This window comes from Stegodyphus dumicola, chromosome 2 (assembly GCF_044657685.1).
Source record: "Stegodyphus dumicola isolate Sdum_Otavi_A_Nest chromosome 2, ASM4465768v1".
Classification (NCBI taxonomy): domain Eukaryota; kingdom Metazoa; phylum Arthropoda; class Arachnida; order Araneae; family Eresidae; genus Stegodyphus; species Stegodyphus dumicola.
In genome coordinates this window covers 261,670,373-261,692,982 of record NC_140769.1, presented here as the reverse complement: position 1 = coordinate 261,692,982, position 22,610 = coordinate 261,670,373, and the positions used below count along the sequence as shown (strand labels likewise).

Sequence of the window (22,610 nt, the reverse complement as noted above, 5' to 3'; positions counted from 1 at the left end):
GTTATAATATGAACGAAATATAATACTGTTAAATAAACCTAGCGCCAGAGTGTCGATATGGTAAACAAAGTGAATTTTAAAGAGTGCATTTATTCTATTGTGGTTTATGCGCTATCGACGAAGTAGATTTAATTCAATCCAATAAGTTTAAATGAAATGCAAGAAAAAAATGCGTATAATTTAATATTCCGTACAAGGAAGTCATGTGGTGTACACATCAGATTTTTTATTTTTATTATTCCTATTTGTTTTCATTCGAACATTCGATCGTTTAGACCATTTTTTTTTCCAAGTTTTGAACAATTTTTAAATATAAAGTCTATTTAAACTTTAAAAATATTAATGAATCTGCAAACAAGTAAGTTTAAATTCAATACATAAATGTAATCAATACTTTAATGTAAACTCTGCTGTTAATATAAACTAGAGCGGACTCACTCTAGCTACGAATGTGCCCTCTGGTGAGTAGACAGAGAAAGACTTCAGTAAAGGCCTGGCGATGAACCTGTTAGGTTAACTCAATCGCTTGTTCTTAAAATTATATGTTATGTCCGCGTATTACTTAAAAACCTGTTAATGAATTATTGTTACACTATAAAAGACTCCTTTCTAGACCCATCCTAAAGACCCCTCTCATATAAGTAAACTTACGCAGAGCACCGAAAAACCATTAATGACGTTGGAACGGTTGACGTGTGACGCAAAATGTAGACGTAAAACATTTGCAAAGATCGGCATTGTAAAGGACCAATGACAACACAAGAAAGGAGAAGGAAAAAACAATTATTGGAATTACGAGTTTTCAACGTGTGCAACGTTTCAAGATAGAGTCATCTCCCGAAACTCTACAGTTTTGTGGTCACCGCGATCCCCCGACCACACTCTGGTAGATTTTTGGTTCTGGGGTTGTCTGAAATCCAAAGTGTACGCCCCAAATCCACGAGATTTGTCAGAACTGAAAGATACTATAAATCGTGAAGTTATACAGATTCCTCTGCGATGTTACGTTGGCCATTATTGTCAACAGTTTACAAAGTATTGTATAGAAATTCAATTACTCATTTTATTCGCTCATTTATGAACAATTTGTAATGCTTCTAGAATTCGTTTGACATAAGCTGTATCCCTAATCTTAATAGTCGAAGAGGATCCCTATCTCAGTATTTAATAGGAAAAATCATCGATTTCAGCACGACCATTTCGTAAAGTTCATCCTATGACGTGAATGAATTTATTTCACAAACCTTCTGTCATCAATGTCCTAACTTGAATTTTTTCGTCAGTATCCATTCATTTGTTAAATTCCTCTTAATTCAGTTAAAGACATTGCTTTCTCTTCTTCAAGCTCCTCTGTTTCATTATTTATTAAAAGGCTGCCATATTTAAAGCAGTTTTTTTATTGTGTTTTCTCACCGACCAGCTGCCAAGCAGTAAACGCTGAATGCGGAATGTAAGGAAAGAGTGTGATAAAGGAGTGCTGGTTCAAAACAAAGGCCCTGTTTTTACCTCTGTTATTTGTTCTTTTACCCACCTCATATCAGAAAATATAACCTTTGAAGGCTCCCACCTTATAATTTTTTCATAGAAATATTTTTATAAATGAATAGAGAGTGGTCAATTTTTTTTTTTATAAATGGAATGTATAGTGAAGTTCAAAAAGCCAGTTGCCTCTAAACAAGGAATGGAGGCCTTTATAAGCAACTGCTTGAAGCAACCCTTAAGTGCATACTTGTCTTGCATTCTAACTTCTTTTTATTTAAAAAAAAACTAGTATTACCTCCTTAATTATTAGTTAAAATGGACACTTATTATGAGGCGTAGTCTTAGTTATATTAATGGAAGCAAACGTTTTTAATTATATTATGAATATCTGCAAAGTTAACTGCACAATATCATTAGAAAAGGTTAATTTTTCGATTTGGGGTAAGGCATAGAGGCCTACACCACTCCACCGTCTATGAATAAAGTCGACTAAATTTGTTCATATTACAGATACGTACATGCAGATTCTTCATTATTTAATTTCTTTAAAAATAATACAGGGCGATAATATTTGGTGGCAACAGTATGAAAATTGATACGCCGTTTATAATGAACAAACGCAAAATCACATTTCGAGACTAATCACCCCCTCTTGGACTAAAAAGGCCGGGTAAAAGTAAAAAAATTTCATGCTCATCAAGAGGTTTCAGATTTCCACATGCAATTTAAGACCACTCCTCTAAGGCATCAAAATGATTCAATGCTTGAAAGCGTCAGCAGTGCAATGCTTCAAAGTCTATTATCACGCATGTTTACAAGAAAGTGCTTTAAAAAAGGACTTGTATGATTTATTCGTCTACATCGGCTGTTTCACAGGGTGAATTATGCGAGACTAGTTCGTCATTAAATGAAAATTCATAAACTTGTTTTCTCTTGCGACCTCAGTGTGAATTAAATCAATCCCTATTTCAGTGATAAATCATATGCAGGGACTAGAGATTTGTAATTTTATATTTTAGTTAAAATTTCTGCAGTTTTATTTATCATTTTAACAGAAATGAAACGTATTGCTCAAAAAATGAAAACTTAATAATTCAATATTTTCTTCAAATGGTTTCGCATTTACAAATTCTGCGAGTGTCTTTAATTATTTTCGTAGCTTTAGTAATTGTTAGGAATGCGTATTTCTAACAATGTTCATGATGTAATAGCTGTAAATATTGTTACGTATTTGGTATATATTATTGTGTCTTACGGGTTCGTGTATTTAGAATGATTGATGACAACACTTGATGAAGAATCAAAACACAATTTATTTATCAGTATTACACGAGAATTCCGAAGACACGTTCACAGCTGTCGAAAAACTGCTATAAACATGCTGAAACAATCAGCAACACAGCCTTCAAGCTATCGCGGTGAAGATAACTTCACTGCAAAACACTAAAGTACAGCTCCCGACTCGATCGATCGTTGTCGAGCTAATCTCTGAACTAAACTCAACGCTACTAATGGATGGTAAACGTTTTTCGTCACAATGAGGTTTAAAAAATTATTGATGAATTAATGTTATTTTGTCAAAATGTAATTCTGTTCTTACTATGCCAGATTCTACAAATGTACGGCTGTCACTATCAAAATGATATTTGAATAAAACTTTAATGTTACCAGAATTTAATTTTTAAATAATTATGTTGAATATATTCAGCAGCGAAAAAAAAATTTGCAGATATTCAAGTTAGAAAAGGTTATTAAATTTTAATGTGATTTTTAAATTACATTTTTTACTACTTTTAAGAATTTGTTTTATTTTGAATCTGAGAAAAACATTAAAATGGAGAGAATAATTTTGAATGTTATTATATAATTTGTTTTAGAATTAAAATATGGAAAATATAGAAGATTAAAATACACACGATGTTCCGTTTCACAGGCAAGTTAAATTCCCAACGCCTGTTCGTAACAAAATTTTTTCTTAAAACATTGCTAGATTCGCTAATGCCTATTTCCTAACAAGATTCATGAGATAATAGCTGTAAATATTGTTATGAATTTCGTATATATTATTGCGTCCTACGGGTTGGTGTATTTAGAGTGATTGATGACAACACTTGATGAAGAATCAAAACACAATTTATTTATCAGTATTACACAGGAGAACTCCAAAGACACGTTCACAGCTGTCGAAAAACTACTATAAACACGCTGAAACAATCAGCAACACAGCCTTCAAGCTGTAGCGGTGAAGATAGCTTCACTGCAAAACACTAAAGTACAGCTCCCGACTCGATCGATCGCTCTCGAGCTAATCTCTAAACTAAAGACACTACTAAACTCAACGTACTCTCAAAATACACCCCGATACTACTCAAGATACATTCACTCTGCTACTCCGCGTACAAGCAGGATTTATATAGCTTTTAACCTGTCTTCGAGAATATTCTCGAGAAAACTGGCAAAAATTCGTTCTAGAATGTTCTCGCTCTGTTTATGACATGTCGCCGACTTCGCGCTAAATATGGCAACCTTGTCTTTCCTTACCGCTTTCTGGCAACCCTAAATCCGCTTTGTCGGGAAGCTATCTTAAGCTACTGGGCGTTCCGTAATAATATGTAAACAATTTTAGTGATACTATATGTAAATTGTAGTATCTTTTGCATAATGGGACATATAAAGTCTGAAGAGAGTAAAGCTCTGCCAGGAAAATTACAGGGACAAGTCTATTGAACATTGAGTTAAATGGCTATTCGCTATATTCGCCAGCTATAGCCAAGCTGGCGATAGTTTCAGCGACTAATTTTTGTCGTCAAATTTTCAAGAAATCCTTAAAAGTTGGCACACTTGGCGACCATTTGACGATATTTGGGTTTGGTTCTGCTTAATTGTATTAATTGGTACTGTAATTGATCCCTAGATGTAACTGTAACTGTATAGGGCCCTTATATGTAACTGTAACCGTATATGTCTTCTAGTAATTTCGAGGATATGGGAAGTACTGGAAATAACTTGGCGACGGCGGCAAAACTATGTAAAATTGGAGACAATTTCCCTTTATCAGTTTTTAGTTTCGCATTAAAAACGCAAGTTAAATTTCTTCGGTCGGAGCAGTAGAACGGGAGATATAGAACTGTCTCCCTTTTTACTTCCTTGTATGAAATAAAAAGGAAGTATTGTAATCGCCAAAAGTTTCAGGCAGCATATTTCAACAAAAATATCCATTTTGACCGCTATCGAATGCAATTTAACGATGTTTTTGCGTGATATTTGTACGTAAGAACAGAATAAATGACTCGTTTCATCCAAAAAATTATAAAACTGCTTTAAAATTAATTCTGAAGAGAATTTTTCTTGGCGTCTGTACGAACGTATATACGTACGTACCTCGCATAACTCAAACACGAGTAGCCTCAGAACGTTGAAATTTTGTATATAGGAGTGCTATAACATGTAGATGTGCACCTCGTATTTTGGTTGCAATCGGCCGCACCAAACGTATATAAATATATTTATATATATATCCATTCTGTTACCCGCTCAGTGATCTCACTTTCTTTATATGTTTATAAATTGTACAATTTTTGCATTAAAAATGATTGAATCATGTTGTTTTTATCTTCCGGTTAAGGTTTTTATGCCTTTAGTAAATCTGTGTGCAATATTTTTAGAATTATCAACAATTTTAAAGTATTTTAAGTGCCGCTAAGCCTTTTTTTTACGGCGGCCATTCATTGTTTACATTTGAAACAAAAGACTAGTGAATTTGTTTCCAATCTAGAGAAACTTACCTTCGTAACAACAAAGATAACGCCTTCATTTATTATAGCCAATTAAATCATGCTTAATCCTTTCTGGAATTTTTTCGAGGAACTAAGCGTTTGAGATTTACTTCGTAATTTTTAATATAGATATTTTGACTTTTTATGTATTTTTGCCTTCTAGCGAAGTGAGAACTGAATTAATTGAATGAGAAATACTCAATCGTCTGTGAAAAACTGTTTCTTTTTTGTTTTGTTTGCTTAATTTCTTTTATACATCGTTCTAGCTTTATTATACTATTTGAATAGAACATGTGGCAACGATTAGATAATTCTATTCTTTAAATGATATAAATTTTGTACATTATGAGTTATAATATGAACGAAATATAATACTGTTAAGTGAATCCAGCGCCAGAGTGTTGCTATTGTAAACAAATACTAGAGTGAATTTTAAAGAATACATTTATTCTATTGTGGTTTATGCGCTGTCGGCGAAGTAGATTTAATTCAGTCCAATAAGTTTAAATGAAATGCAAGAAAAAATGCGTATAATTTAATATTCCGTACAAGGAAGTCATGTGGTGTACACATCAGATTTTTTCTTTTTTGTGAAGAGTGTATATTAAGTATTTTATTTTAAACTAAAGCGCTCTCAATTTAAATTATCTTAATTTGGCTTAATATGTTGAAGTCATGTTTATATATATGCTGCTTATATGTGAACCGTTCATAAAATGTCCGTGGTAATCTTCTGAGATTAAAACATTAAGCAGACGAAAAGCTAATGAATTTTTAGAAGAATTCACAACTTTGGATAAAACGGATTTTTTTTTTTTTTTTTTTTTTTTTTTTTTTTTAAGTGTTATAAATTGTTAACATCTTAACACTAATGCATGTCTGAAATAACTCATCGCTGTTACCACAGTAAAGAGAGCGCCCATTAGAAAGTAACAGAACAGGGTATTGTCGAAATCATTTTTGCTTTGCGTGCGCGAAACACAATTTTGGATGCAGTCACTCAACAGTAGTCAGTAAAAGAACTGGTAGAACATAAAGGTGAAGGAGAAAGATTAATCAATGGTTGGATCCAGAAGGGTTTAGGCAAGCTGTTACAGCATGTAGGTCAATAAACTGAGGTGGAATTTAAGGGACTCGCAGCTTTAGGCGATATTCCCCGCACCATCCCAAAGAATGTCCAGATGTCTTGGAAAAGAAATGAATGTAGTGGACTCTTGTTTTACGAATTCGTATAAACCGCACAAAGTAATTTACGAAATTAAAAGTTCCTTAATGACATTAAAGAAAAACACACACTTCTCTAGAACGACATGATTGTTTGATGCATAGTTCTGTTAAAAAAAAAAAAAATCTGATGTGTACACCACATGACTTCCTTTTACGGAATATTAAATTATACGCATTTTTTCTTGCATTTCATTTAAACTTATTAGACTAAATTAAACCTACTTCGCCGACAGCGCATAAACCACAATAGAATAAATACATTCTTTAAAATTCACTTTATTTACCATAGCGACACTCTGGCGCTAGATTTACTTAACAGTATTAATTTCGTTCATATTATAACTCAGAATGCACAAAATATATATCATTTAAAGAATTATCTAATCGTCGCCACATGTTCTATTCAAATACTGTAATAAAGCTAGAACTATGTATAAAAGAAATTAAGCAAACAAAACAAAAAAGAAACAGTTTTTCACAGACAATTGAGTATTTCTCATTCAATAAATTCAGTTTTCACTTTGCGACAAGGCAAAAATACATAAAAACTCAAAATATCTGTATTAAAAATTAGGAAGTAAGTCTTAAACGCTTATTTCCTCGAAAAATTCCAGAAAGGATTAAGCATGATTTAAATAACAAATGAAGGCGTTATCTTTGTTGTTGCGAAGCTAAGTTTCTCTAGATTGGCAACAAATCCGCTACTCAGCTGTTTCAAATGTAAACAACAGCAACGGCCGCCATCAAATTAGGCTTAGCGGAACTTAAACAATTTTAAAATTGTTGATAATTCTAAAAATATTGCATACAGGTTTACTAAAGGCATAAAACCCTTAACCGGAAGATAAAAACAACATAATTCAATCATTTTTAAAGCAAAAAATGTACAATTTACAAACATATAAGAGTAAAAAAACTGAGATCACTGAGCCGGATAACAGAGTGGATATATTTATAAATATATTTATATACGTTTGGCGCGGTACGAGGTGCACATCTACATGTTATAGTAGTCTTATATACAAAATTTCAAAGTTCTGAGGATACTCGTTTTCGAGTTATGCGAGATACGTACGTACGCACGTACGTACATACGTTCGTACAGACGCCACGAAAAATTCTCTTCAGAATTCATTTTAAAGCAGTTTTTTAGTTTTTTTGGAGGAAAAGATTCTTTTATTCTGTCCTTACGTACAGATATCACGCAAAATCATCGTTAAATTGCATTCGAAAGCGGTCAAAGTGGATATTTTCGTTGAAATATTCTGCCTGAAGTTTTTCTCGATTACAATACTTCCTTTTTACTTCGTACAAGGAAGTAAAAAACTGAACATGCTGTATAAAATCATCTTAGCCCAAAAGGCGTTAGCCCAGAAGGGCTATTAATTTCGTTTTGACATTTTGCGTCGAAAATTTAAATACCTGTTTCACTTTTCAAATTGTTGCCACTGAATATTATCGCCCTGTGTTATATCTAAAGAAATTAAATAATAAAGAATCTGCGCAAATGCATGTATGTTTCTCGCATTGTGGTAAAACAACGGTACCTAGAGCCATCCAGTTTTGAATAACGTAATCCTCCACTGAATATGGGCATCTGGAAGCCCTAATTTGGAATTTGGGATTTGTTTTATTATCGATTTCATATTTTGTAACACTTCAACGAATTTTTGATTAACAAACTCACTGATTTCAAAGCGAGCCATGGCAACACTGTACGAGGGAAAAGATTATCTCCTGCGCGCGATACTGTGCATCGGAAGTTCTAAAGATATATTCTTTATACATTACTTCCTGATACTGCTGTTGAATTTAATTTTATGGTTTAAGTGCGAAGAACGCGATACTTAATAAATAAAGGTAACACACAAAACGTTAAAAAAAAGCCCCTTTGGGCGTAATGTAAAATCCGACAGCTTTCAGATTTTTTTTTCGTGGAAGAAAAACTGAAAATGCTTGTTGCTTTAAATCATGGGTGTCTGAAATGAGGTTAAAAGTTCTTTAAAATGCGGCTCAAAGGCAAATTATGAAAATATTTAAAATTTTATTAAAAAAAATAAATGTTTGAATTTGATTCATATATAATTGATTCGTTGGCATTAATTTAAAAATAAAAATTTTAATAAAAAGATCTTAGTATGTCATGATGTATTAACTGCAAAGTGACATTCAACTAAAAGAAACATTTGAAAATATTTCTTTACTGGAGTTTTAAAAAGATTACCTACCCCGCGATAAATATCCTAATTTTCTCAATCATGCTTTATTAATGTCTTCAGCTTCTCTGGCAGTACCTGCATTTGTGAACAATTTTTTCCAAGAATGAAGCATACAAAAACAAAAATAGGACAAAGATCACTGACAAACATTTTGAAAACGCATTAAGAATTCCAACCTCGGTCTATTGAACCCCATGTCGATTTGCTTGTTCAACAAAAACAAATACTTTCATCTCATTAATCTGAATTTTTTCCATCTTTATGAAACCCAAACTAAATGTAACGAAGCTTTTCCAAATTAAAAATAAATATGTACCTATACATACCTAATTCAAATTTTAAAAAAATAATGATAAAAGAAGTTAATTTATTTTAATAAAACAACATAGAGCTAATTTTCATTCAAATTTGGTAAAAAATATTGTATGTGTGGCCCCGCAAATTTGTACTTCTTTGTACGAAGTAAAAAGGAAGTATTGTAATCGCAAAAAGCTTCAGGCAAAATATTTCAACGAAAATATCCATTTTGACTGCTATCGAATGCAATTTAACGATGTTTTTGCCTGATGTTTGTACGTAAGGACAGAATAAAAGACTCATTTCCTCCAAAAAATTATAAAACTGCTTTAAAATGAATTCTAAAGAGAATTTTTCGTAGCATCTGTCTCGTTTTTGAGTTATCTCGCATAACTGAAAAATGAGTCGCCTCAGAATGTTGAAATTTTGTATATCCACTCTGTTACCCGGCTCAGTGATCTCAGTTTCTTAACTCTTATATGTTTGTAAATTGTGCATTTTTTGCTTTAAAAATGATTGAATGATGTTGTTCTTATCTTCCTTTTAAGCTTTTCATATCTTTAGTAAATCTGCAAGCAATATTTGTACAATTATCAACAATTAAAAATCTGTTTAAGTGCCGTTTAACCTAAGTTTTAAATAATATGGCGGACATATTTGTTAAAATTTGAAACAGCAGAATAATAGATTTGTTGCTAATCTAGAGAGATTAAGCTTCGCAACAACAAAGATAACGCCATCATTTATAATTGCGAATTAAATCTTGCTTAATCCATTCTGGAATTTATTCGAGGAAATAAGTTTTTAAGATTTACTTCATAATTTTCAATACAGACCTTTTGAGATTTTATGTATTTTTGCCTTATTGCGAAGTGAGAATTGAATTAATTGAATGAGAAATACTGAATCGTCTGTGAAAATTGTTTCTTTTTTGTTGTTGTTCTTTGCTTAATTTCTTTTATACATCGTTTTAGATTCATTATAGTATTTGAATAGAACATGTGGCAACGATTAGATAATTCTTCAAATGATATAAACTTTGTGCATTCTGAGTTATAATATGAACGAAATATAACGCTGTTTAGTGAATCTAGCGCCAGAGTGTCGCTATGGTAAACAAATGTAGTGAATTTTAAAGAGTGCATTTATTCTATTGTGGTTTATGCGCTATCGACGAAGTAGATTTAATTCAATCCAGCAAGTTTAAATGAAATGCAAGAAGAAATGCGTATAACTTGATATTCCGTACAAGGAAGTCATGTGGTGTACACTTCAGTTTGTTTTCTTTGCAATGCGATGCCGCAAATATTTTTTCTATACGATGCGGCACTCAAACGGTCATAGTTTAGACACCCATGCTTTAAGTATTATTTTAGGTTAAACCTTATCTCAAGCAATATCCTCCCTGTATATTATTCCCAAACCTTTGAGAAGCTCATTACCGGTCACATACAGTGACCATAGTTTCTCTAATCAAAATTAATACTGTTGCGTGTGTACGGGTTTGTAACAAATTGAGTGCAAACGGAATTGATAATAGTTGGTAAAATTTATTTTATCACAGGAAACACTTAACAGATCTGGAACTTTTTACAAAAATTCTTGTACAGCTCTTCTGAGTATCACAGAGCACAATCAGTGTTTACACTTCAAACTACTAAGAACGTTAACAATGCATCTAAAAGGCATAATGAAAAGCGCATATAAAAGGCGAAGCTCACACGGAGATTTCTCAGTACTCCCTATTCAACGCTGAACTAAACAACTGGGAGAAACTGAGGGCTGATACTTATATAGCTTTTTACCGGCCGCCAAGAAATCTCTAGTACCTTCCACTTTCGAAATTACCGGAAGGCATATGAGGGCCGGATGTGGTTACAGTTACATTATATACATGATATATAAAAATGGCGAAACGGTTACAGTTACACATAAAATCAATTACAATACCTATTACGGTGATGCAAGGACCGGACCTAAATGTCGTCAAGTTTGGCCACTTTTGGCGATTTCTTGCCAAATTTGGCTGCAAAAGATAGTTGCCAAAACCATCTGCAGCTTGGCGATAGCTTGCCAATTTACGGAGATAGCAATTTACTCAATGTTTAATAGACTTGCTCCTGTATTCGTATCTTCCCGGCAGAGCTTCGTCTGTTTTAAGCATTCCATATTACATTATGCAAAAAAAATGCTAGAATTTCATATATACGTATTCATATATACGTAATTTCACTAAAATTATTTGCATGTATACAAGATCTGTAACAGTACTTTTTTTTTAATTTTTTGACGCCATTTCTCCAAAATTTAATATTTATTAACTGAAGTAATATTTATCAACTGAAATTTTTTTATAATAAGTAGAAATATACCATAAAGCAACATTATTTCCATTAATTAACATTAATAAATTTGATGGACATGTGTTTTGTCTTTTTTCTCAAAACTAAACATATCGCTGATTTTTTTACCACCTATTTGTATGCTTTTTAGTATTTTATTTTGCATATGAAATTTCAATAAATACAAATTTTGGTTTGTAGAACAGAATATAATTAAGAACTGTAACCAATCCTTTAACATAAACTGTTGGACTAACTGTGACAACAAGGCTGCCCTCTGGTGAGCAGCCAGAGAAGTACTTCAGTGAAAGCCAAGCGTCCCACTTGATAGGTTCTATCAGACACTTGCTCTGTAATTTTCTTAAAGTTAAATGTAATGTCCGTGTGTAACTTAAAACCTGTTATTAAATACTTGTTACACTTTACAAGACTCTTCTATGACCCTATCTAAAACGACCCCCTCACAGATCTGAATTACTTTATTGAATTACTGAATCTTTATTTCATTAACATTTTAAGATGTACCGTGCTTCAGGTTTTGAAACATATCCGGTCAGTCCATAAGTCCGTGCGCATTAAGAGTATGCGTGGAATTCACTATGAAGCATTTACTAAGACAATACAATTTTGAACCTGTTGAAACTTGTCATCGTTTGACTAACATATTATTCAGGTCATCACCAACTTTCGTAAATATCGAACGCATTTTAGTACCCATAGAAGATGAATATAGATAATCAGTACAAACGTGCCGTGCTACATTTTTTTATTTTCGTGTGGTGAATCTGCCAGGTTTGCAGCGATAAAAATTAATAGTGTACATGGTGAGCACACTATTAGTGTAAGGACTGACAAGAAATGGTTTACAAAATTTTAAGTTGAAAAAAGCAGCATTCATGATGAACCCCGTTCGGGACGTTTTGAACTGTTAGAACCAAATCAAACGATTCATTCAGAAGTTTATAGTGAACAACTTTGACGTTTAAACTCAGAATTGATCAATAAACGCCCACGATTGGTGAATATCAGGAAAGTATAGTTTCATCCTGATAACGCTAGACCGCATACGGCTCGAACAACGCTGCAACAAATTAGTGAATTTAATTGGGAGCTTTTGCCACATCCTGCTTACTCCCCAGATATTGCCCCAAGTGATTTTCGCTTATTTCGTGCCTTACAAAATTTTTTACTGGGAAAAAATTTAAATTCTGAACAGCATGTACACAATGAACTTTCAAGTTTTTTTTTTTTTTTTTTTTTTTTTTTTTAAATCAAAACTAGTCTTTCTACAGCATTCTACAGCAATGACATACAAAAGCTGCCTGTAAGATGGTGAGACGTTGTAGATAATGGAGAAAAATATATAATTCATTAAAATGTTAAATTGTGTTTTTTATATTATTTAAAAATTTACCAAAAAATGCGCACGAATTTATGGACTGACCCAATAATTTTCTGCAAATCGCTTTGTGTTTTGGGCCTGACCATAAATATTCCGAATTTCAGCTTTTTTATCCTTTCAAGCCGTTATTTTACGTATTTTCTTTACACAGGAAAGTAAACTGCCAAGAAGGCAACCAAGTGTAGCAGCTTAGAAAAGTAGGGTTTGTAGGAAAAACAACTCATCGTATATGGTCTTCCTAAGTGTGTACATTTTTTTTTTTTTTTTTTTTTTTTACTGCCAATTTATTGAATGTTTTTAAGTCACTGTTTTAGCAAACTTTGCTCTTGGATTTTTCTGTTTTTATTCGCAAATTAAGAAATAATTTATAAATGTCTAGCCGCATATGCTTTCTTGAAATAGCTTTGATAACAAAACGTTGAAAGCATGGAAATTCTGAAAGTTTTACCATTTTTAAACCAACCTGCCTCTTTGCCTCAACGCAAAATAACGTCATTAAATTACATATTACACATATTCCCTTCTTTTTTAACAGCGTGTATGTTGCATGATATCATTTTTCTGCTTTAAATAAAAAAGTATTTACGTGTAGGCAACGAAAATGCATATTTCTGTCATGTCGCGAATTTTAATTATTAATGTGTTTTAAGTTATCATTATTCTAGTTTTTTTTTGTTTTTTGTTTTGTTTTGTTTTGTTTGTACTCATGTATATTTTAATCTGGAAAAAAGTATTCTTAAGTTGTTAAGGCTTTATTTAACTCGTTATTCTTGAGTAGAAAGTGTAGCAAAGGCGAGAGACGGTTGCGAGGAAACACATCTGGTTTATTGGTTTATGGCCTGACCTCGCGACTTGCAGACCACTAGAATAATTTTTGTGTATATTATTTCAGTATTATTTTATATTTGATTTCTATTTTGTTTTTATGTGTATGAATATTACATTTTTTATTATAAGTGATGATTTTTTTTCGCTCACTTAGATGTTTAATTCATTTATCATTTAGTTTGAAGTTTTTAGTGAGAACTGCATTTGTGTTAATGAGTTGATTTTGCTAACTGCTTTTGATTGATTTCTTTGGAGATTCTAATTTTAATTACTTGTTTTAGTGTCAGAGCTGTATTTTTGTAATCGAGAAATTGTATTTTTTTTTAACTTCTTGAGGTGTGTTAATAGATTTTATGGAATTTGTGCCTAATAGAATTGAATGAAAAATTTGATTTTTAATTTATTTTTGGAAAGATCTGAAATGTTTGTTTCTTAAAGTTAATTTGGTTAGATTTGTAAAGTTGCGCGGGACCAGTGATAGTTTACTTACGGATTGATTAAATTTTTTTTTGGAAGTTAGTTTTCAACCTGTGTGAAGTTTTTTGTTTAGCTTTTGTGAGTTTGAGTAATTAATTTTCTACCTAGTTGTGAGTTTTGTCAACATTTATTGCTGTCTGAGTAAAGTGTGAAAACAGTAGAATAGTGAGTTTTGTGTTTTACAGCAATTGTGAGTTGCGAATTTTGAGAAAAAATTTTGGAAAGGTAGAACTGGTATTGTTTGACATTTTGGAAATGTAGTTAAAAGATATTATTCTTGCTCTTTACTCTTACTGTTGCCTTTTCAAGTAGTTTTAATGGTAGTTTCATAGTGAGTTTACTAGCGAGTGGTGTAACATTTGTTTTAACAGTGATCTAATTTTTTTTTACTTTGTCAATTTTTCAGCTTTAATAGTTTTATTGCTTTGGTCTTGAATTTAAACTTTTCTTTGGTTGAACTTGTTGCAGGGTAGTAGTAACTTTAAAAGTGGATGTGAAATGCGTTTTGGAAATTTAAACTTTGATACTAGTGGAAGTGAAAAACTGTTTTGAGAAGTTAAACTTGATTTTGTGGAATTAGAATTTATTTATACGAGTTTAATGTTGTGGAGAAGTTGAGAAGAACTTTGATTTAATTTTTGTGAGATTTTAAGAGTAACTAACTCCACTGAGTTTTGTATAGTGTTTCTGTTTTTAAGTTGGTTGTCTTTCAAGATTTTTTTTTTTTTTTTTTTTTTTTTTTGTTTTTCTGGTTGACACTGTGTGGTTACTGACAAATTGTGATTGCTTTTGAGGCTTAGTTTATTTCAAGGAGTTTGGTTTTGAAGTGGTTTAGGAAGTATAGATTTGAGTTTTGTGAGATTTATGGATTTTGAGATTTTTTTGTGTGTAAACATTTCCCTCTTGTCTGCTTTTGCATTTCTGTGCCTGCAGTTTTGCAGTCTTGTTGTGAAGTTGTCATGCTTAAGATTGCTACCTAGAGTGCAATGCATACTCTTCATCTTCATTATTTACTCTCCAGGAACTAGATTTTTTAGAACTATTTTGTGTCGTTCGTTGTAGTTGTGCTGATTACAGCTTTAGCTCGGTACATCACCTTTTTACTAGACGTGGTTTCCGAGTGCATTTTTAACTGGGCTGGTGGTTTGTCTAGGGAATGCATTGAATTGCAAGTATTGTTCATTAAATTGTCTTACTCTCCCGAGTAACATGGCTATGGTTCTACATGTCAGTGAAAGGTATGGATAACAACTGTTCTTCGTTGTGACTAACTTCTTTTTGAACCTTGATGCAGTTTGGTTATCTTATAAATTGTGGCAATTTTTTTTTTTTTTTTTTTTTTTTTTTTTTTATTGTTGTAGGACACTTTCTTGTTTACCCGCAAATTCTCTGTGTGTGTAACCTGTTTCAGCTCAGTTTTTAATTCATGTTGACTAATTTCGGAATTAATTTTTTTGTTTGATCTTGAATTGAATTTGAACCTGCATTTGTGTGAATTTCTTTTAGTTTCGGTTTCGAATTCTTGACACAATAGTGTTTTGCGTTTAAGAATTTTTTTTTCGGCTGGCCCGAAATTTTCATTTCCTTGTTTCAAGTAAGTTTATCTGAAATATTTTTCCCTTTTGCTTCTAGATGCGCGCTAGATTCTTTTGGCTTATTTTTTATTTATTTATTTATTTATTTATTTTTTGGTCAAGTTCTCTTTTCCATTCCTGGAGTGTTCTCCGTCTGGTTCAGTTAAGTGTTTATTTCATTTAGGATTTTTTCGTCACTTTAAGTTTGCTGAAAGTTTAAGCTGTACTTGTTTGCTCACTAGTTATCCTGTCTCTGATCTTTGTTTAAAACAATACTGGGTTTTAATCTTCACAAAAATTAATAACATTTCTTTTAATAATAATTCATAATAATCACTTATAAGACCTTTTCATGATGTAAAACAATTTTTATAACGAGGTTTTTGGTGTTTAATTTTCGGTATGTAATGCACACTTTTTTACTTCTTTGTACGAAGTAAAAAGGAAGTATTGTAATCGCGAAAAGTTTCAGGCAGCATATTTCAACGAAAATATCCATTTTGACCGCAATCGAATGCAATTTAACGATGTTTTTGCGTGATATCTGTACGTAAGGACAGAATTAAAGACTCGCTTCCCCCCAAAAAAATTATAAAACTGCTTTAAAATAAATTCCGAAGATATTTTTTCGTGGCGTCTGTACGAACGTATGTATCTCGCATAACTCAAAAACGAGTAGCCTCAAAACGTTGAAATTTGTATATAGGACTGCTATAACATGTAGATGTGCACCTCGTATTTTGGTTGCTGCAATCGGCAGCACCAAACGTATATAAATATATTTACATACATATCCACTCTGTTACCCGGCTGAGTGATCTCAGTTTCTTTACTCTTATATGTTTGTAAATTGTACATTTTTTGCTGTAAAAATGATTGAATTATGCTGTTCTTATCTTCCGGTTAAGGTTTTTATGCCTTTAGTAAATCTGTATGCAATATTTTTAGAATTATCAACAATTTTAAAGTTTGTTAAGTGCCGCTAAGCCTAATAATTTTTTTGATGGCGGCCATTGCTTATTTACATTTGAAACAGCAGACTAGTGGATTTGTTGCCAATTTAGAGAAACTTAGCTTCGCAACAACAAAGATAACGCGTTCATTTATTATTGCCAATTAAATCATGCTTAATCCTTTCTGGAATTTTTTCGAGGAAATAAGTGTTTAAGATTTACTTCGTAATTTTTAATATAGACATTTTGAGTTTTTATGTATTTTTGCCATCTCACGAAGTGAGAACTGAATTAATTGAATGAGAAATACTCAATCGTCTGCGAAAAACTGTTTCTTTTTTGTTTTGTTTCCTTAATTTCTTTTATACATCATTCTAGCTTTATTATAGTATTTGAATAGAACATGTGGCAACGATTATATAATTCTATTCTTTAAATTATATAAATTTTGTGCATTCTGAGTTATAATATGAACGAAATATAATACTGTTAAGTGAATCTAGCGCCAGAGTGTCGCTATGGTAAACAAATACTAGAGTGAATTTTAAAGAATGCATTTATTCTATTGTGGTTTATGCGCTGTCGGCGAAGTAGATTTAATTCAATCCAATAATTTTAAATGAAGTGGAAGAAAAATGAGTATAATTTAATATTCCGTATAAGGAAGTCATGTGGTGTACACATTAGATTTTTTTTCATTAAGTAAGCAAAAGGTTTGAAAAACAGAGAAACTCATTTTGCTGTTGTACCTACAATATTGCAATAGAAAGAAGATTTTTAGTTTAAACCGCACAAATAACTTCTATTATCAATAAGCAATATTTATTGCTGTCTCACATTTATTCGCTCACATTTGACTCACATCACACTTCAGATTTCTATGGCAGTATTATAACAGTATGTTTATGCTTCGGTTAAGCCTACTTTCTCTTAAGCTAAATTTGAATAAAAGAACTTTATTGTACAAGAGATGTGAGTAAATATTATTGCTAAAATTATCTCAAGTAAATAATACAGTGCAGCAAGTAAAAAAAACCTAGACAGACAAAAAAGAGAGAAAACTACTTTAGATACACCCAAAGGGAAATTCGAAAATTTCATGTTACGTAAGTGTAATCATTGAAAAATTTATTTTTTATTTTTTGTTCACCAGAAAAGTTTTCTCTTCCAGTTTCACCTGCTTTTTCTTTTTCCTTTTCTTGTTCTTTTTTTTCCTCGTCTTACCTTAGAACTCATAAGCAAAAACAAGACGAGAAATAAAAGAAGAAGCAATAAAAAAAAAAAAAAAAAAATTATGTTCGTGAATAGAATATAATTTCCAGACTGTTGCCACCGGAATTTTGCTTTATTTATTTATTTATTTGTTTAGACGGGCGCATTTACTGACTGTTTCACAATCGAAATAAACGGAAAACGTTAAAATTATACTAAACAATAAATCTATTTGTTTTACCTTGTCATGTGATGATTAATATCTGGGCGATTCGGAGTAATGTATCGGTTGAGAAGATTTTAACCAGTCGTCCGTTTAGCTATAAATTCACACTTACTTCATTTCGAATATCTGCAACCAGATGGTAGCACATGTTCTTGGATCCGGTGTATTCCAGATCCGTCACAAATAAGATTGTCAGTAGATATCGGTTGAAAGTGAGCGAATTATCTCTGTGTTCTTCTTGTTATTATCAGCGTAATTATATTTTTTCCGCTAGTGACCTGATGACCAAGCGATGCCGGTTTTTGCATAATAATATAGAAAGTAATATTTTCTTTTATTTAATTATCAGCTTACTTGTTTATATGTTTAATTATTTATAATGAAAACGTTTGTTCTCCTTTGTTTACATTGATTTCCTTTGTTATGTCAAGTGCATGCTCTTATGTTCTCGCTCTAAAATATGTTCTTTTAAAAATAATGTTTAGAATGAAAGCATAAAAGGTTGAAATTGGAAGAAAAATATCAAAATAAATTTTTGTCTTAAATATTTTTAGAATCCGAGAAGAGCTGTTACAAAACCAAAGTAATAGGAAATTTTCTTTCTCACTAGAAATTTCAGTTTTTTCGATTGTAGTTTATATAACGCATGCATTTTATTAAGATTTATATGTGAATTTTAAGTTATTTTTTAACTGTTATGAATTTTAAGCTATTTTTTAAAAATATTGCTTAGTTGTGAAAAGAAAATGCCTAAGGAGTTGAAATCGGAAGACATAATATCGAAGTAAATTTTTTTATTAGTCCTTTTCAGAATAAAATAAAAACTGTTGCAAAACCAAAATAACAGAAATTTTCCCGCGTTTGTTACTGGCAACAGTCGTTCTGCGCTGTCGAGTTTCGTTTGAAAAGTTCAGCTGTGTCCGTATATTAATTTAATTGTTCACGTTATTTTTAAATTATTTTCTTGTGAGTGAAATTTATATGTTATTTATATTTTTAACAGCATTGTAAGCTAAAATAACGATCATAATTTTTACAAATTTTGGTTTGGCTTATTTGATTACGGCAAAGCACTTTAGTGCTATCTGCCTAAGAGGGGGATGCCCTTGTAGAGGGTTTTCCAAGAGAAATTCTCTCAGTTACATGTTACACATGGGGTTTCACGAAAACATCCATGCAACCAGCCCATTCGCGGGATTCAAGTTTCGAACCGAACTACCAGTGTTCAGTGACTTTACCGCTCGGTCGCTGGTGGAGTACTAATTTTTACAAGAATTTAAAAGGAGTGATAAAATTAAAAGATTCTTTACCGCTGGAAAAATTTACAAAATTAGTGCTAATGCAAGTTCTGTTCAAGGTCAGCCAGTATCTTTTTATATATAATTTCAAGGAGACAGGGAAAATGAGAATTTATTTTAATAGGACATATTTAAATTTTGCAACCTCAGTATAATAAATACATTTTATCCGAGTGATCCTTTTTCGCATTTATGTGTGGAAAAAGTTAGAAAAAAATTTGTATTCTGACAAATTCTAATTACAATTTAGTATCTCGAAAAGGTCACCATTAAAATTTCAAAAATACAAGAAAAATTTAAAAAACATAAAATTCATATGAATAAAATTAAATTTTTATTTGCAGTATCGGTATGTTAATAGCGGAAACAGTATTTTGGTGTTTTTTTATACCTGAAACAATTTTAAGCAAAACAACTGCGTGTTAAAGTAGTATTCAGTCCAAATACTACTTTAACATGCCTATTGCAATTGTTTTGCTTAAAATTGTTTTAGGTATGAAAATAAGATCTGCTGGAATGCAAGACCCTCCTTATATTTTAGGATAAATTTTAAGAAATAAAACTGTAGTTGAAAATTTATTTTGCCTTGCAGCAATTCTGAGAAATGTAGAGTAAGTTCCTCCCCCCCCCTCTTTCTTTAAAATTTCCTGAAATAGCAGGACCGTTGTTACGATAATTCACCATAAATTAATTTCCCGTGGCCAGTTCTGTTATCTAACCCTTTTCTCCTTAAATATGACGGAAAATTTTTGACGACAAATATAAGATGTCTTTATAATAATTTGCTTGCTTTAGTAATAATTTGCTTTAATTTACGTAAAGATTCTGCCTCTAAAAAATCAATTTATGTTTCGGAGGAGAATATGGAAGTAAGTGTAATACTGGTTAATAATGATAAAATATCCAATATCAAAACCAGCATTTATTATAAAATATAACCTTTATAATTTAGCAGCATTTTGGGCTAATTTATTCTTTTAGTACTAGCGGGCTTTATTCTTTAATTGTTGACTACTTCTTTTCTTTATTTTTTTCAGAACTCACGCAAAATAATTTCAGTACTTCATGTACTACGCCTTTAACTTTCATCCAACTACACAGTATGAGAATTTGAAGTTTTGCCATAAAAATTTTCTATTAATTTACTTGGTAAAATTCGGGTCTTATTACTGATAGTTGGATCTAACAATGCTTTTAAACTTTTAAAATTAATTTATAATTTTGCAGCATTTTGCGCTAATTTATTCTTTTAGTACTGGCATGCTTTATTCTTTAATTATTGACTACTTCTTTTTTTTTTTTTTTAAATTATTTTTGCAGCATTTGAATTCGAGGAAATAAGTTTAAATGAAGTGCAGCAAGAGAAAAATGTGTATAATTTACTAGCCCTTACAACGATATCATATCAGATACTTTATGTAAATACAAATGGCTCTCAAAAGTGTTCGTACACCTACGATTTTCATTGAAATAGGACTCTATCTATTAATTGAAAGTAAACTTTCTGAATGAGATTTTAATAATAAGATCTATAATCTATTCGTAACAAAATTACACGAAATGTTTTTAAAATATAGCGAAATTTTATTTTTAAGAAATTAATAATCAAAAAATGATAAACATTTTATCTCACACAAGTATTCGTACACTGAAATATTTTTGGATAAAATCAAAATTAGAATTACCGTTTGCCGCTTTTTAAAATTTTTGCATTGTGATGGCATTTAAAAAATCGTTTGCTTTAATTTTTTTATTGTTTACGTCATAATAATAATAAAAAAAAGGAAAATGGGTCGCAGTCGTAAAGAAATTACAAACAGCATTCGAAAATTGATAATTTTTCACCATAATAGTGATAAATCAATTCGAAATATCGCTAAATTAGTTAATTTATCCCCTTCTACAGTGCAGTATGTGATAGAACGCTCTAAAGAAGAAAATCGGATTGAAAACAAATTAAGAAAAGGTCGACCGAGAAAGTTAACTAAACGTGATAAGAGATTTATTATTAGAAAATTTGTGAAAAACCCAAGTTTGAGTGCTGTAAAAGTTTCAGATACACAACGTATTTATTATGCATATTTACATAAAGATCAGATACTTTATGTAAATATGTAATGCAAAACCAATGGAATTCGCTAAATCTAACATATACACAATGTGCGCAATACTTAACGCAACCCTAAACTAGGAAAACTTGAATTAAATTTTACATATCTCTACGAAGGAAAGTTAAGTAGAAAATGGTGAAGAAGCGAAAGTTGCAAAATGTTATTGTTTAAAAGGGAAATTCGATTTCATAAAAATATGCGACAGCTGCTGTCTTTCTGGATTTTTTTTTTTTTAACACTGCTAACATCTACTTGAGAATCGCCATTCAAAATTTGTCCACTGTGATATTTTTCTGTCTGTATTTTTAAATGTTCCTAAAGCAAGATATGGCATTGTCATTGCAAATATTTATGCTACGTCTTACTATAGCTATATCAACCTGAGAATGTTCTGTGAATCTTTGCACCTTTCGCCATTTTGCACTAATTTTGCGATTTAAATGTCTAGGAACATCTTCTCTTCCGCCTTTTTCTTTTTGAAACATTTTCTATACTGCAGTAACTGATTTCAGAGTACCATTTGTTGCCAACTTTTATTTGATCATATCTTGAGACATTGTTTGTCCATCAAAACATTTTTTGTTTGGAAAAGTTGTTTGTGACTTAAAGCGTTGTTGATCCAAAGCTCCACTGCGCTAGATTCTTAAAAGAAAAGTTAAGAAAGGTTATATGGTTATAGAAAGGTTATACGTTATCTTAAACTGGAAGTATTATGGTTAAGTTAGATGGTTATACGTTATCTTAAAGGTTAAAGAAGAAAGGTTATACGTTATCTTAAACTGGAAGTATTATGGTTAAGTTAGATGATATGCGCGCTGTTTGCTGAACTGACAACAGAAAAAAGGCTCCATGGGTTTCAATTCCAGGCAACCTCTTGCTAAATATTTATGCAAATGGCTTCCGGACTGATTATTTGATTTTCTGCACATATTCATATTTAAATAAGTAAAATAAAAATAGTTTTGGATCGTCCATATTTAGTTAACATCTTTTATGGTAGAACCATTATTATTAGATTATCGTATCTTAACTTGTGCCGTGCAGGTAGAATAATTTTTGTGGTTTTTATAAGAATGGAAAATTATTTCAAGAGTTCTTTTTATGGGAGAGATGATTTTTAACAGCGTCTTTAGAATGTTACGTTAAAATACATTTGCTGAATAAACGTTGCTTTAGCCATTTTGGT

At 31.4% G+C, this 22,610-nt stretch overlaps 1 protein-coding gene across 1 annotated transcript in view; it reads left to right on the top strand.

Moving 5' to 3' along the window:
- The first annotated feature begins 18,190 nt into the window (after nucleotides 1-18,190).
- The window catches only part of LOC118194527 (exonuclease GOR-like), a 119,819-nt gene continuing 115,399 nt past the window's right edge, over nucleotides 18,191-22,610 (top strand). The window contains exon 1 of the mRNA XM_085810361.1: nucleotides 18,191-18,336. The gene's annotated coding sequence lies outside the window, so the exon portion shown is untranslated. The remainder of the gene's footprint in view (nucleotides 18,337-22,610) is intronic.